This window comes from Adelges cooleyi, unplaced genomic scaffold, assembly GCF_023614345.1.
Source record: "Adelges cooleyi isolate 19-005CV unplaced genomic scaffold, UGA_ACOO_1.1 ACOO_flye_CR_arks_rails_tigmint_CR_PRNA_108, whole genome shotgun sequence".
Lineage (NCBI taxonomy): Eukaryota > Metazoa > Arthropoda > Insecta > Hemiptera > Adelgidae > Adelges > Adelges cooleyi.
The window spans coordinates 7,042,091-7,060,814 of NW_026095761.1; positions in this window are offsets into that span (position 1 = coordinate 7,042,091).

Consider the following 18,724-nt stretch of genomic DNA (forward strand, 5'->3'; position numbering starts at 1 on the left):
ATTCGTTTTGTATCAAAACGACTTTCATAACAAAAAATTGCCATTTTTAAAAGTGACTTTGCTGGTTTTTTCCCTGTACCCTTTACTTGTTCTATCAAAGTAAGTATAGATTATAAAATACCTTATGAAAATTTTTAAAAAATCTGTTCTCAACCCCATCTACGTATGGACGAATGTTTTAAGAAGCTTTTTTCAAACAATAGTTGCCTACAGAAATCCATTTTATTTCAAAAGATGAAAAGAAAAATATTTCTAAACATAAATTCAATCTTATTCTATTTGTAACCTGTGCTACAACTCGTTCGGGAATTTCCATATAAATTACTTGGTATTGAAGTAACTCTTGTTTGCTATTGAATTACGAACTGAAATAAAATTCGAATTCTAAGCTAATCGCTTGAAAATATAGTCACAAATGTCCAAATAAATTTAGAAACAAACAAAAAAAAAATATTGGCGTTTCTTGAACAGTATGCGAAATTAACAAAAAAAAAAAGATAAACCAAAAAATAGATTATATTTTATAAAAAGACTGCACGTTTTAGTCTAAATCAATTGTGATCAACAGTTTATTCTGCAACAATCGTTCCCATTAAATTATTATATTATTAGTTAAAAAATATTCCAATGAAATATTAATAAAATAAACCATCAAAAAACCGGAAATGGGCTGATAACGTTTTGTTATAGTTTGTTGTAGGGAAGGTATTGATTTCGCAACAACATATTTTTTTTTTGTTTAGGGTAGTTGGGTAAATTTGACTTTACTGAGATTACAGACCAACACTAGTCGTTATACCTTAAGAGATTAATAGTTAAAGGTAAACAAGTCTTCTTGAAAGAAACAAATGCACGCACTAAATAAAGTAAAGCATTTTTTTTTTTTTTTACATTTACAGCTTTATATACTCGTATGGTGGATTGGAATTTCGCAAAAACTATTTTTAGCTGTATATTTTAGAAATTAAATATCTAGATTGGGTGAGTTGACGATTTTTTTTTCATCCCAACTAGTCATTCACACACAAGCTGTGTCACCAATTATCTAGAAATTCAAATTTTATCTCAGTTGAGTTCAAAAATATTATCAATTAATTTGACAAACTTTTTGTGTTTTGACCATATAATTAGTGCACTGAATTTATTTAAGATATTTGTATTAATTATATTTTATAAAGTTTTGAAAAATGTATAGCAACGTTTTTTTGTAAAATTTAAATTGTTTATGGTCCCGTCTAATTATTTTAGTTAAGCGTTAAGGTTCAGTAAAAATGTTGATAAAAAAAAGTGTCCAGTTGAGTTCAAAAACATTTAACTTACTTGCGAAATCACTCAACATACTTTGTAATAGTGGCTTTTGTAAAATAATCAAATATCATGTTACGTCACTGATAAGCTTAAAAATTAGATTTCTGTTGATAAATAATTAATACTAATTATAGAATTTTTTTTCAACAATTTATATGTAAAATATTTGTTTTTTAATAATGCATTTTTTTTCTTTGAGCATTGTAGACAACCGGGAACGGAAATTTATCAAAGTTGTATTTATTTGAAAAACTTTTATTGTGCTACAGTTAAATATAATATATAGTCTGCAAACTATAGTAATCAGTCGCATCCTTCGATGGACTGAAATTACACTAGCAGAAATTGAAAGATAGCACAGCAACATCGGTCACAACTTTTGAAAAAAAAACTTTCCAAGTACATGCTACGCTAATCTACAACAAGATAACGTTATATACATTACTCCCTTCTGTAACTATTTTTTACCGCTCTTACATGTTGGAGATTGCTTCTGGACCATTGAAAATTTAATAGATGGCCGATAGCTCCCAATGACATTTTATTTCGAGTTATAAACAGCAATTCGTTATTCCATCCGAAACGACCAACGAGATTAGATAAGCCCAATTTCGATAAAGTGTGATTGCAAAACGATCCGCACGATTAGAACAAAATGTATAAAAATCTATTTTGTCCAAGTAACAAAGATGTGTTACAAAAATGTACGTAAAACGTTAAGAATATTGCAGTTGTAATGTATTACTTTTTTTTATAGAATGCACTTTATAATATTTTAGTTTTAATTGTTTTAATTAACTTTTCCACAACATGAAACATTTACATGAATAATTTCAATAATAGGTTTTATACATTTGTTGTATTTTGATAAAATATTTTTCTTATACTAATATCTTTACAAAATATATTCAAAACATTTCTCTAGACCGTTTTATTTTTTACATTTAAATGTATACACATATACATTTTTTAAATATTTTACATATCATTATGTTTTTATACAAAATATATAAATAATTCTTTCGCGATCAAAAAACTATCATTAAACCGTTAGTAAAATATTTAAATAACATGGTCAAATGATTTGAAAAGTGTTTTTTTTTTATATAGGTACAGCTGCTATAATACTTGGGGCGTATATTATTATACACGAGGTTGAACATATACTCGTATATGTTCAAAGCTCACTTCTTGAATTAAACTTGTGGTGATAAAATTGTAGAAATAATGTGTCCACTTGTTTTTCATGACTAATTTTTACCAATCACGAAGGGGTTATTTTGTTGAAAACAGGTATAAATACAATATTTCAAAATCTAATATCTTGAAGTACTAAATTAGATATTTATTTTCATAACTAATATATACAATTTTTTTTTTTATTTGTAAAAAATGCCTTTAATAGTCTTTAACGGTTTGCTTAGAAAATAAAATAATAAAAAAATATCTTGAGACATCTTATGTACTTATATTATAGACTACTGATTAGTATTGTTGTAATGTTATCAATTAAAGAAACATTGTTTTATTATTATAAAATTGGTGGACGTGCTTAGAAATAATCTTACATTCGTTATGTATTAATTATGATCACAACGCACTGGAAGTAACAAGTTCAGCATAATATTAATAATGATAATTTTAAAAATATACTTGTTATTTGTTCTTATTATGTAAATCGGTACACAAAAGACAGGGCGTTTGTGTTATGTAACGCACTAATTGTTATTATTAAACATAATAAATTGCTGTTAGTATCATATTGTTTCTGAACTTCGGGGGCGCGCTTTTAAGTTATCATACTATTACATACCTAATTAACATGTCGGTCTAGCGGCTTCACAAACTACCAGAAGTTACACAAGCCTTATTGTGTTAACATCGGTAAACAAACAAATTGTTTTGTAAAAAACGCCTTTTATATATAATTTGAATATTTACCAAAGTATATAAAACGTTTAAGCATAAATGCAATTACCGGTCTCAGTGTTAATCTATTTAATGGAATTCGGTAACATCAACCAAGCACCCATATTGGTGTACACTAAGGTTTGCCCTTCATTAATTTCGGACAAAGGAAGATTAAAGCTATCCCGAAGTATTGATTTGGAAATTTGTCAAGAACGTTTTATGCATTTTAATAAAGGCCAAATTTAACAATAATAATAATTTATTCAAATGAATAAAACAGGCAAATTGACCAATAGTACAGGTAAGTAGATAAGTTGTTACAATAAATTGATATAGATATAATAACATACAATTTCTTAATATTTATAAGCTATAATAAAACCAAATAGATTATAAAAGTAAAATATTACATATTATTAGTTCAGTATTTTTATGAATTGAGACTATAACGTAGAAAAGAAAAAAATCGACATTAGGTGCTAGTTTATTGCACAAAGCCTATTCTCTAAGAATAGGAGAGTTTTTTTATGTAATTTGTGCTGTGTGATGGCAAGTAAAACATGGGAGTGATTCGATTATTATAAGCTTGAATGAATAGACTACTCGAATTATATCCGATATGTAGTTTGGACACATATTTTAAAAACAATAAATATGTATAGGTATTACACATTTCTAAGTAATACAGCTGCTATTCTTTATTTATGAGTAAAAAAAAAAAATTAAGGTATTTAAAACCAATTTAAAAAATATTCGGTGGACTGAGGTATTCGTTTATACCGAGGTTATTGATGTTGTGCATTCTCAGAAACGAGAAACGCCTTTGGGACCAAACAATAATGGAATAACACCATCAAAGCTAAGCTTACGCAAGCAGAAATGTGGATTTTGTAGTTCTGATTGTTCACCGTACTCAGTACTACATCGTAACAACAGGATACCTTATATTTTTCAAAATACTACATTATACTGTTAAGTCATTGTGTCGCATTGCAGTGTCTGTTTTTTGTCAATTATCTACACCGTACTGTCCTGTCAATCGTGATTTCCATGAAAAATGCTATGCAAAAAAGTGACCTACCGCTTTAAATTCAAATAAAAATTATTCAATGACAAATTATTTTTATAGAATATAATTTATAGCATAATAAAATATCTTGCTTTTAAGTACACTGGTGTCATGACAAAGTTTTTGTAACAAAGAATAATTTATAATTTATTCATGTATACATTAACAATGTAAGAGTAATGACCACGATAGTATACAACGAAAGTCACGAACATAATATATAATAAGACAATTTTTTCTGAGTACCTAAGTAGTACTAAAATATACTGTACTAATAAAGTATCTTCGTGTTTTAAAACACGTTACGTTTGTTACATAATTATTAAATAACTGAATTTAACAACTTACATAAATAGTAGTACTTTAATTTTGGTTTTTATTATTAAATTTCTAATCAATTTTTTAAATTGACAGATTTATTACGCTCTACTATAGTATACGCCTCGTAACACTTTGATATCCAGTGGGTTTTTTTGTTAGTTTTGGTAAAAATAAGATCCTTGTTTTTTTTTTTTAATTATCCCAGTTTTGATGGGCAACGGTACTCGGTACTACAACGTAAAAACTGGTTTCTTACTAACTAATAATTTTCTTAATAAATAGTAGTTTTTTTTTTTTAAATAAAATTATTATGTACGTTATTTAGCGTTAATAACATATCGTTTAAAAAGAAATAGGTACATAAATATCAAACGATTCAGGTGAATGACGGGGTACTTTTTCAGTTGAACCGTTTTGTCTTTCTAGTTTTCACTAACTAACTAGTCGTTTTCAGTATCTGAGAGTTGTCATCTGACGCGTTTGAAGAATACAAGTGAAATCAATTGTTCCTATTCTTTAGTGTGATGGTATGAATATTGGATACACATTAATTGATATTGTCCATAATTGTTGGGAATGATAAAAAAATGACTCTTTCCGGTATTAAAGAATTTACAGTAGTGGATAGGTTCCACATGTCTTATGCTTGCTTAAGTAAAAGAATTATAAAACAAACCACAACTATTAATGGTGTAATCATTTTAAAATGTTTAAAAAAATTCTTCAAACAAACCACAGGAGTTTTAAGGCTGTGCAATAGTTATTCCAATACCATGACCAGGAACACTATACTTAACTGATAGTGATCGAGGGTTTTGGACTCTGTGGCAGGTTAGATTAGGTTGGTCAATATGAGTAGCTTAGCATGCTGCAAAACCGTACTTATTTTATTCATAAAAAGGGAAAAACAAAAAGATAGAAAATAAAGTTTAGGGTCCGAAAGGAACACATGTAAAGATGATAACTCTAAATGCTCATAATATGTAATTTTTAGGGAAATAATAACCAAAACAAAAAGATAAAATATACAATGTGCAAAATAAAACATGTTTTTCAGTTTCTTTACCTACAGTTATTTACATATATTTGTTGCAGATGTTTGTTAATTTCGAGTCACAAACAAAATCCACAACACTTTAGTCGTAATCGAACCGTCTTTTAAAACGCTTTAAAATAATATTCAATCTTTAACTATTTTGAATGTTTTACAATGTGCCATTGTAGATTACTGTTAGTTTTGCTGTTAGGTGTTAACATCTTAATAAGTAATGCAGAAATTGAGCCATTAGGCAAAACGCAATCGCTGCTAGATGTTTACGATACATATTTAAAAGAACTAGATATGGGATACAAGAATCCCGTACCGGAAACATGTGAAGACATCAGAAAAACCGTTGAAGTCATTAAGAAAAATACAGAGTGTGGAGTAAAAATAATTTGTCTGACGTTTTTGCGCTTTGGGGCGTTATTTTTAAAGATCAGCGACCCTGAAAATGAAGGTGAAATAAAAGGCATCGTTTCAAATGCTACCTTAGTTACTAACCTATTGTTAGCCATACTATACAATTTGAAAAATAACGACGAGGCCTTTTATCCAATATGGTTGTTTTATTTGTACGTTTTTGAGTTTTGGAATTACTGGACAATTTTCAAAAGCACCTCTTATTCGCCAGTAGAACGCATGACTGCCATTAACCGTATGGTAACCAATCAATTGCTGGAGTCTTTAGGCGATTGTCCGAAGCACAATAAATTAGACGTAACCGATCAGGAATGCGATTTGCATTTAGAATTCGAGAAATTGGTGAAAGGCAGTTTTACTTTTCAAATGGTTTTTGACTTACACCAAGAATTTTGGCATATGGTAGAAAAACGACTAAAAATTGATCGAAGGTTGACCGACAATTGCGAAAAACTTGATATAAATAACTTGTACTTCAACTATGATCCACGGTTTTACAACCAAATATCAGAACTTCCCAAACTGTACGGCCTAAACATTCAATGGGGCAACATGTCCGAAGAGTTAAACACAGCTTTCCAGAAGGCGAAATCTCCTGAAACCCTGTGCAACAGACTAAGGGATATCCAGCGATTTCAGTATATGTATTTGGCCCAAATAAAAATGATAATGTTGCGATTGTTATGGTCTTATATATTGCTAGCCTCGAACCAAGAAAAAACGGAAACGATAGTCGATGCGAATAACATAATGCGAGAGACGGTAAACTCTTTTGCTAAGGTTATCGGTTTCAACGACAATTATACATTTTACAAAATCAGCAGTTACTTAGGATCCAATGTCGTAAAGGCATCACAGCAAAAGTCCCAAGGTCAAAGGGTTGTTCAAGCTATAGAAGCAGAGTTGGTAGAAATCTGTTCGCATTTCAGTGACTGTGACGCTAGGATTGACATTGGGGAAGACATAGCGCTAATCTACAAAGAAGTCATTAAGTTTGCCCAAGAATACAAGCCGGTAACTTCGGCAGAAAAGGAGTTTGTCAGGGAAGCAAAAACACCACTCAAAAAGGACAACACATTTATGAAAATACAAGAAAATCTTAAATGTGCCGTTCTTTTTAGCAGACACGTAGAATATTTACTAGGTCATGCTGACATGGATATACATAAATCAATATTTGCAAAAGCAGTTACGATTTCCGAAGATTCCGGATCGGGGTTTTGTACAAGTTCAGACAAGGAAAATGTCGAAACTTATCAATCCATATTCAGCTTATAATTTTCATTAAAAATATAACACAGTCATACAATTTATATAATACTGACAGGAAATATTAAATGTTTATATTACATTTAGTATTTCATTTTAAAATAATACCTGATGTATAACTTTACATAAAGAAGTTATAAATTATAAACATATTACGTAGTTATTCTGTCCTATGTTTTGTTATAATAATACACCATATTTTAGAGCAATATTTCGTCGTGTTTAGTATTGATACAATTCACAATGACATGCTATTTGCCAGTTTTACAATAATGCTATTGAGTTAGATCTTGAACTCTCAGGTTCTTGAGCACCAAATTGTCATTAATCAAATCATATGCGTCCTAATGCAACCAACGTCTTATAGCGAGAAAATCATAAAAATTATTAAAAAATAATGAAACAGCTATCAAAAATGAACAGTCTTTAGCTATTCATGTTTATCAATCATTTCAAACATTTTCATAGTTTTTCGGTTAACTCCAATTTTATAGTAATTTTTTTGGTATTCAATAGCCAAAACACATGCGTATAAAATAAACGCTACATTTAAATTTGAAATACAATTTTAACTTATCACACATCTAGGGGAGGGGGTTTCTCCAATTCGGAAAAAATGGTCAACTGCAAATCGATTTAAATATTTTCTGGGCGTTGAACTCAAATATAGTATTATCAATTATTTTGTTTTAGAAAACAAAACAGTTTTTAAATTGAATCAATTATAAAAAATTGTATTTAATAATACTAACACAGTTATTTTTAATTGCTTATGATTGTTTTAAATATTACATTATATAAATATAATTTAATGATGTAATTTAAAAACAATAAATTATTTACATCGCCTTCATTTTGTGACAATTTAATTAATTGTAAGACGTCTATATAATATATTTCAAATTTCATGTTTAAGATTTTTTTATTTATATACTGATATCGTACACATAGATACCTACATATTTTTCTAGGTTATTATGAAAACATTTTATTATTTGAAAAATACACGTTCACTATATATATATCTGCTTATGTATTATAACTTACATTGTACATAGATGAGAGGCCTGTGTACTTCGAAATTTTAAATATCGAAAATAACTCTTTCTAAATTTAACTGTACTCTGAAACGCGTAAAACGACAATACTTTTGAAAACAAGTATACATTTTTCCATAATTGTTTCATGCATATTTTGTAGTACATTTTAAATTTTAGTTTTAAATCTTATTGTAATGATGATAAAACATTTTAAAAACTACAGACAGAAATGTTGTGCTTTTGCTTTCTTATTACTACAAAAAATGTTGATTACAACGAATTATTGTTTGACATTCTGATGGCTTTACTGAGTTTGAGCTTTTAAAAAAATATATTAAATAATATATTAAAAACATGTTTGAGTTAAGTTAGACATTTTGGGACGATATAAATTCCAGGAACAATATTATTTATAATATAGGCATAACATAACTTTGACTTATTTTCAGTTGAGTTTTATTTTACAAGATTAAAATCAGTTAAGCCTAAACCATTAGATATTATACGTATCTGTTTTTTTAAACCGATGAATTTGTACATGGTTTGAAATATATTATTGGCGTTAAGTAAAAACAAGTTTATTTGTTAGTATCCTACCAATAAGCAATCCTATACTATGTAAATCAGAAAATTTAGTATCGCTTATAAAATGTGTACGGGTAACATAATATCTGTTGCTTGTTGTTTTTTTCAAACCGATGTATTCGTACATAGGTAACCTACATATTTTTCTAGTTTAACATGAAAACATGTTATTATTTGAACAAAACACACGCGGACGATATTTTTCTGCTTATATATTATAAATACATTATACACAGACTGAGAGGCCACTCGAAATTTTCAATCTCAATTCGCCCCGAACGAGTTTCATCTATACGCCGAATTTACATTTTTATATAAGACTTCAATTCCTGACGAGCCTTTTTAAAATTATACCATATTAGATATTTTTATATATCTAACACTTTTAATTATTTTTTAAAACCATTTACCGATCACTATTTTACTGTAATTTTTGTTAATACTTAACCAACACGGTATTCATTTTTGTAGTCTATAAGCTAATGATTAATTAGAAAAATAAATGTAAACATTTCAGTTACATACACGAGCAACACATTTTTCTGCTCATGTTATACAACTTAGATTGTACACAGACCGATAAATTTGTACATGAGTCATAATATTTTATGCGCTCAGTATAACAACATACTTTTTTTAATATTTGAACAACACACGTGCGCATTATTTTTCTACTTGTTTACTACACCTTTAGATGTTTGAGAGGCTATCGTATGTTGAGTATGTATGAGCCTAAACTATGTTGTGTTCAATTCCTAACCAAGTCTATTTCAAATAATTATACCATCTTCATTACCTTTTTTCTATATTTTCATATACTTAATCATTAGATTCGGCCAGGCCAAGTTCCAGCAATGCCAAAATATCTTTACACGAGCCAAGTCGCCCAGTTTTTCTAACCCACATAACTCTTTTATTTCTTAAGATAAGCTTTTGAATTTTGAAACATAGAATAAGGTCGAGTAGTTCAGGATAATGTAAAAAAATTAGCCTTAATAGTTGGCTTTTTCAAAAGGGTAGAATTTGAAAGTTTTCATTTTTGTTACTGGCTCATTCACTGATCAACAAAATTATAAATCATTTCCCGTAGAGGTAGAAACGTGAAGCCTGGCACAAAGGTAGGTCTATTTCGTGTCTACAGATTCACTGAATTGTGTTTTAATTTATTACAATCATGCAAACCCTCATCACACCTTCATAAAAATAATAACAATAATGACACTAGTGCTATGATGCACTAATAAGAATTAGCTTGTTTCTGTCACAAACGGGTTTAAAATATTTCCATGGGAACGATCAACAGATATTATATCGACAGTTAATACCACGGAATTCCCTTGGGAAATTAAAAGGTCACGTTATTTTTTTTTACATTTGCTTTAGGAATGAATCTACGAGAAAATATATAATATTGGACACATAATGTTTATTTTGGACGTAATATTATTGAAAGACTGCAACTCTACTGCGTTAAATTTATAGCTTATAGTTTGTTGAACACAGTAGCGCAACCAGAAATAACCCTTGAGGGGGAGGGGGGGTCCAAAGTACGGTTTTTAGGTATAAGGTCAATGTGTAATATAAGAAAATGACAATATGTGATAACGATTTGTTATCTGCTGCAAAGCAAGCCAAAACAAAATTATTACCTATATTATTATATTGCCAAAATGAATAAATATTGTTTACTGTAAAATATAATTAGACAATAACTAAAATTATCTTACCCCATTTTTCACTTTAGAAATACTAAGGGAGGGTCAAGACCCGATAAAAGTAAAATAATACATGTTATTAGTTCAGTATTTTTATGAATTGAGACTATAACGTAGAAAAGAAAAAAATCGACATTAGGTGCTAGTTTATTGCACAAAGCTCTAAGAATAGGAGAGTTTTTTATGTAATTTGTGTTGTGTGATGGCAAGTAAAACATGGGAGTGATTCGATTATTATAAGCTTTAATAAATAGACTACTCGAATTATATCCGATATGTAGTTTGGACACATATTTTAAAAACAATAAATATATAGGTATTACACATTTCTAAAAAATACAGCTGCTATTCTTTATTAATAAGTAAAAAAAAAATTTAAGGCATTTAAAACCAATTTAAAAAAACATTCAGTGGACTAAGGTATTCGTTTATACCGAGATTATTGATGTTGTGCGTTCTCAGAAACGAGAAACGCCTTTGGGACCAAACAATAATGGAATAACACCATCAAAGCTAAGCTTACGCAAGCAGAAATGTGAATTTTGTAGTTCTGATTGTTCACCGTACTCAGTACTACATCGTAACAACAGGATACCTTGAATTTTTCAAAATATTACATTATACTGTTAAGTCATTAACAGTATAATGTAATATTAAAATCATATTAATATACCTTTTCTAAATCTATAAATACCATACACAGTTTTATTTTCTTCTCTCTGTATTTCTCCACAATCTGCCTGATACAAAATATTGGTTCAATAGTTAATTTATCTGGCTTAAACCCAAACTAATTCTTCGATAATGTAGTCTTACTATGTAAAATACTGATAATGAAAGTTATGGTATTAGTTTAAAATAAGATACGCTGAGCAGTAAAGTCATGAATATTAGGTAGTTTTATGCATTTGTACCGAAAAGTTTTAATAATTTTTTTATAATTTTGTCAACTATGAGAAACGGCACAAAGCAATGTCCTTTAGACCGTTTTATGATTCCACTCAAATCGTACACAAAAATCACTACAGGCTGAAAAATGGGGAGAAAAGCATTAAGTATTGTGAAATTTTTTTTTTCGGAAAACTTATGTTTTCTCATTTAAAAGTCACAAGTTCATTGATGATTCATGAGAAACTATCTGAACAAATATTGGGTTCAACAGTTAACCGTCTAGAATCGTAACCACGAAGTTTTATTTTTTACGCTCTTCAGGGTTTTGTTTTCTCGTCTCTAAACGAGCGGCAACTCCTATTGATTTAAGTACTTTGTCAGAACTTTCATTCGTGAAACGTTTTCTATGGACTGTAAGCAATTCGATTTATCAACTTGAAATGGAATACCGATATTTTAAAATACTGCAAAAGCCACAAACCAACTAATGTATATACATTATTTTATAAACATAAATATGAACACCATTGAAATCCACCCTAAAAGTCAAATAAATCCGGTATATTTCGTGAATAGAAAATACATTAAGAATATTGTATAATCTCTGAAACAATATGTCAAACATATGAGATTTTATAGGCAACTATATACTTAGTATTTTACTACTTTTATGTGTTGTAAGAGATGTAACCGCCAAATTGTAATTAACTTTTTTATGCAACCATGGTCGTTTTCTACAACAATGTACCGACTAAATGATTGCCAGGAAACTATGTACAACATTAGTTATTCGAGGAAATAAGTCTCTATTAACTCGTGAAATGAAGAAGTTAAGAAGATTATTTAAGATGCTTTTACCACTTAAGTATCGATACCAAGAAAGATATGTTGTATACGAACACTTTCGAGTGGAAAATAATTTTAGAAAAAACTAAGGTCTCATTTTTGGCCTAAACGAACCAAAAAGTCCACTGGTCATCAGATCAAGGTATCCCATCTGTGGAATGCCCTATGGGCCATGTATACATTTTTTCAATTGTTGAATAGTAAGGTTTTTGTATATAATTTGGCACATCGGCACATTTGTTTCAGAAGTAATACTGTATCCAAAGTAAACACCCATTTAGAAAGTTTGATTTTGCACTGTTTACATTATGGTGCTCGTTTGTGTTAAAACAATTTTTGAATGTCAAAAGACTGTTACAGATTTCAGATATTAGGCTTGCATTATAATAACATACACTTAATGTCGAAAAATACTCATGGTCTTCAGAATTTCAAGACCAACCTGCCTTGTTGACGATATTCAAAAATTTTGAAAAAGACATATGTTAACATTTTTAGTTTCAACACACGATTATATTTCAAGGCCATTGTAATTTTTTTCCCATTCTGTTACAAGATAAAATGAGTAGTGATTTTAGAATCCTCTATTAACCTGTATATTAATTTAGATATGCATGTAAAACTATTTTTTTCAGACATAGATAGCATAAACAATTTTATTGACTTTTAAAGTTTATAAAATCAATCAAAAGAGCAGAAGCCTTTAAAAATTATTTGAAAGTGTAAATAATTTTTTTTCTGTGCACATCTTAGTGTTATTTTTTATTTCGAAAATTCGAAGGTCATAGCAAAACGTCCAGACTTGAAAATGTTATCGAATCGGGTTATACTAAACTTAAGTATGGCTATCAATGGATATTCTCAAAGGAAAAATCCATTACAATTTGGGCGGGGACTCAAGTTGGGCCGAGCTGATTGAATGTGATAAATTCACTTTTTAAAAAATTAATTAAAACCTTAAACTGGTACTTGAGCACTCAAAACTTACTGGGGCCACTCTAAAGAGTATCCATAAAAACATTGGAACGATTTGATATTTTTTTTTTTTAAAGATTTAACATGTTTTGTGTACATAAGAATTCTAACTCCAGACAAATTTTCAACTAAAAGGCCCTAAAAACCCAAAAAACAACTCGCATTCCGCCGCAAGGAGGTGGAAAATGGGTCTAACTTAAATTTAAATCTCAAGTAAATATTTCTCTCTAGAAATTGCAACTCAATTCGACCATTTTTCTCGAAATTATAGCCAGTAAAAGTTGAAACTTAAAAACTAGTATGGTATTTTTTTTAATTTTAACTGTAAAGATGTGAACTTTTCCAATTTTTACTCCCTTCAAGTTGCCAACTAGATAACATTTGCGATTTATAAAGTTGCTACTCGAAGGAATTGATCCAGTATTAAAATAGTTACAATGCATAATTACAGACACAAAAAAAACCTACATCATAATGCAAATATATTTCAGATACCAGCTGTTGACCCTTACTTATTGCAATCTACAAATTTACAACCATAAAAACGAAATTCCCCCCTAAATTTTAAGAAAAGACAACTTTTTTTTTAATTAGTCAAAACTTAACTATAGCTATAATCTCGAAAGTCTTTTCATATGCTTCTAATCGCCAATAGTTAGAACCAAGTGTCTTAAAAATGTACTAAGTAATGCTTAATTTAAAAAAAATATTCCATCTTGTAGTGTTATTTAAATAGATAATGAAGTATACAATTGCGAAAATCCAAAAAATGCTTGTTTTCACCAAGATGTACCCACTTTTCTTGTGTAGGCAAAAAAAAAACAAATTTTTTGAACCGGTCTAAAAATTATATTCATATTTATCAGACAATAACTGGATATTTATCACTGTATTTATTTTCTGCGAGTTTCTTAAAAAAACGGGGGGAATTTAATTTAAAATTTTGAAAATATAAAAAAAATTATAATTAGTATCACTTTGTCCTAAATTTTGTTTTTTGCGGTTTGATAATCAAACAAACCAAATACTGTTACTTTTAAAATGTCCATAGTGTTTAAAAAATATACTTAAATAGCAACAATTGTGATAAAAATTATAAGGATTAGAAGAAAGAAAACCGGAAGAATTTAAAACGATAGTCACTAAAGCTCATTCACAGTGCAAACTAATCACAAAAACAATTCTTGGTTGATAAAATTACTTTGGGAAAAAATGCATAAAATTGTTAATGTGATATTACCGCCGTAGTACATTTTATATATTAAAAAATATAAATAGGTATTGATAAAAACACTGTAAAGACAATGCACTTAAAATTAACCTATAACTATTGCATATAATTAGTAGGAATCATGTCACACCCTTGGAGCAAGACTGCCACAACTGAAGTTCTGAGGAAATACAACTTAAAGATTGAACCTGCTCCCAAATAATTAATTTATACTTTGAAAGCTTTAATTTTAGTACTTTTCAATTATTTTTTTGTTACCCGGTGCTTGTTATTTTAATTTAAAGCTACTTAGTTAAATCTTAGCCAGACACCACAATTTGAGGTTACGGCTATTTAGCAATAGGTTTTAACAAACCTAATTGCCAAATTTGTTTGTTGTGCCAGTTCACTATTTTAAATATTTTATAAGCCGTAATGAGAAATGTGGCAATTTTGTTTTTCTTTTTAGATTATTAATATATGGCTACAAGACAAAATGTGGCAGTTTGTTATTATGTCACCAGTGTCATCTGGTTAAGAATTATTATCAAGTTGAAAGTTAAAACGCCTCAAATCGAAATGAGACAGTCTTGATTTATTATGCTTAAGTATAAAAAACTGTAGCAGTATTATATTTTTTTTAACCGAAAAAACCAAGAAATTTATTATAGAAACGTTTCGTTGGTTGGGTTAAACGTCAATTCATGTCTGGCCTAAGCATTAACTCGAAAACACAATTTTTTTACTATAGAAAAACACTTGGGTTGTTCGATGTGCTTTCCCATTTCCACTGTTTACATAAATTGAAATATACGAATCGACAAATTCAAGGTCTTAAGAAATTCATGGCCAACCCAACTTATTGACGATTTTCTAGAATAATAAAAAAAAATAATTTACGTGAATTGTTTTTGGTTTTTTTTTGTTGAAATACAATGTTATTTCAAGGTCATTATAATTTTCCCCCCTTCGATAAGAAGATTTAGGGAGGGGTGATTTTTCAATATCTTATAGCAACTTGTATGAATAATAAATTTGGACATTTATGTTAATCTATTTTTTGTTTTTTAGTAAAATAGAATTTGATTGGACTTTGAAGTTTATAATATAATTTAAAAGAGCCGTAGTCTTTTAATAAGTTGGATTATTATTATTTTTATTTTTATAATACATAAATAGTCGCGTTTGCATTAATCGAAGTAATTGTTCAGACTTAAACGCCAAAACAGTTCACTAAACTGCCATAATCTACTATGCAAGGTTCCACTCTAAACTCAATGGTCATCCGAACCAACTCGTTTACAACCTTCCTACTAGTAAACACAATATTATGGTACCGACCGTTGGGACCTAACCTAACCTAACACGGGTCGATGTTACCAACCGACAGTTATAAGCGTCTATTCGTTTCTCACATCTGGTACACCATGTTTGTAATTGGTCCAGTATTAACAAGTTACAGTGTATACAGATAAAAAAAAAACCCAAATCATTGTAAAACAATAGCATAATATCTGCTCCGCATCGAAGATAAAATGTAGTTTAAAATTTAAATACTTCCTTTTTATCAAACGTTTTTCTAATTGATACTATTTAAAATTATTTATTTTAATGCAATTATTATAGTATACGAAAGGTACAAAAATGCGAAAAATACATAGATAGTTTGTATGTTTGTTGTTGTTTGTATCAATCAAGATTTGGAATATTAACCAAACCTTAATCTGAAAAGTTTAGCTTATAGGTTAATTGTCTATTGTTGTACTATAATATAAATACAAATGTTTTCAAAATGAAACCCTAGACAATTGCAATTATTATAAGAGTAAACTCGTGTAGGACGTTAAACGAATCACCCATATTGTTAATTACGGTGATAATTACGTTAACAGCGATAGTAAATTTATATAGACAGGCGATCAACCTTAATCGTATAATGACCTTAACCGATCGTATGCACCCTTCGCTAAATATACATTTTTTTAAGCACATTATTGTGTCATTGGGTTCAATGCTTTTAACGAGTATTTTTATTTCCGCCATTACAGATTCCGCATCAAAGCGTTTATTCGAATATGATTTTGAGAGTCAGGCCAGTTATAATTTTATGAAATACTGATAAGATTCGAATGAAATTGATTTGAAAATAATATATAAAAGTATTGAGTTAAAAAAATATGTAGTAAAGATATAAAATCTACTTGAACCCTAAACCATAAAAATTATACACTTCTTGCGTACACGTGTTACGACAACGATGTTGTCATCTTCAGCGCTAACAACAGACTCAAAAAAATATGACTAAAACGTATACTGTAGTCGAATATTGTTGGGCTACGACATTTTGAGGCAAGAATACATAGTTTTGTTTTGCTATAATAGTCACATGTGTTTTCGGATGAAGAAAGTGTGTACACCACCCGACCTGTTATTTTGCACGTTGATGATTTTTGCCTATTCGGTGTACATAATAATATTTATCCGCTTATGTTTGTTGTAAGACATCGACCGTTTTAACAGATTGTATTTTTCACGATTTTATACTCCATATAGAAACCGTTACTTTGGTTTTTTTATGATGTTTGTGTAGATGAACAAAGTTATGACGAAACAAACAAATAAACAGGTAAGTTAGTCAACTAGGTTATACATATGTAAAACATGGTCGCTGCTATCTATTGTGTCATGTAAATAATACAGAAAAGTATAAACAAGAATGAAATATCGACTTCGAGCTAGAAACACGTATTTTAAATAAACTTCCGTTATACGACTTTTGTATAATATTCAAAATGTTTTACTTACTCCAAAAAATGTACACACTACATTTTCTTACTTAATAATATTTTTGTTACTAAACAGCAAATAAAAGCATAGGACGATTATTATTTTTTTTTCTAAACGAAATTAATATGAACGTTAATTAGAATATTGTAACGTTTCGTTTAAAAAGAAATAGTGGTGGATGACAGGGTACTACTTTCTGCGATCAGTTGAATCGTTTTGTCATTAGATATAGTTTTCATTAGGTCACTGATCGGTTTCAGTATCTGAGAGCTGTCGTCTGACAAGTTTGAAGAATACAAATCAGTTTCTTGTTATACTTTAGTGTATATTGTATAAATATTGAATATACATTAATTCATATTGTCCATAATTATGAGAAATATTAAAAATTGCACTCTTTCCAGTATTCAAGAATTAATAGTAGTGTGGAATACTCAGATGAAGTGATAGGAATATCATGTGACTAAAGGCATTACCCCAGTATAGTAGCTAATTGAGATCCAAGTTAGAGGACTTCAAACTCGGTGTTCGGTTAGGTTAGGTTTGCTAATATGAACAACTTAACATGCTGCAAACCCATACTTACAATTTTCATAAAAATTTAAAATAGAAATAGAGATAAAATAGCACTTTAGGGTCCATAATGAATAGAATGAAGAATTATAAAACTCGGTAGATTTTCAATAGATCAAAAACTAAACATCAAAGGATGATTTCGTGAACAATTCCTTTGATGGGAATTGCGATAAATAATCTCTAATAAAGAAGGTAATAATGAGATTATAAATGCAATGGTAGAGCGAGAAATGCGATGAGCCATCTAATACATGTTCAATACATGATCAATACCAATACAAAAATCAAGTTGGGTTTACTTCATTTAAATTCATAATTTAAGCCACAATCTACATACTGAACCGATTTGTGGGGTATAAAAGAGGAAACAAGTCCATTTTTAGTATAATTTAATATTAACTTTAATTGAGTACCTATATATGTATAAAAATCGTATTGATTCGGTACACTACCATACAATTAGAGTAGATTAGATTAAGTAGTATTAGGTATATTTTTAGGTTTTTATTAAATTAATGAACATATAAAAAATAAATATATTCTTTTTAATACATAAATAATTTACCAATAATTAGTACAAATAATTAATTTAATTGATATTTATAATATTTTCCAATGAAACTTAAAAAAACGTTTAGAAAATATTTAAAAATTATATATTGTAGATTCTTTAAAACGAAGTGGCAACAAGTCCATAGAATAACGATTAAAATTATAATACTATTAACTACGGGTGTGTACGGGATTATGTATTATTAT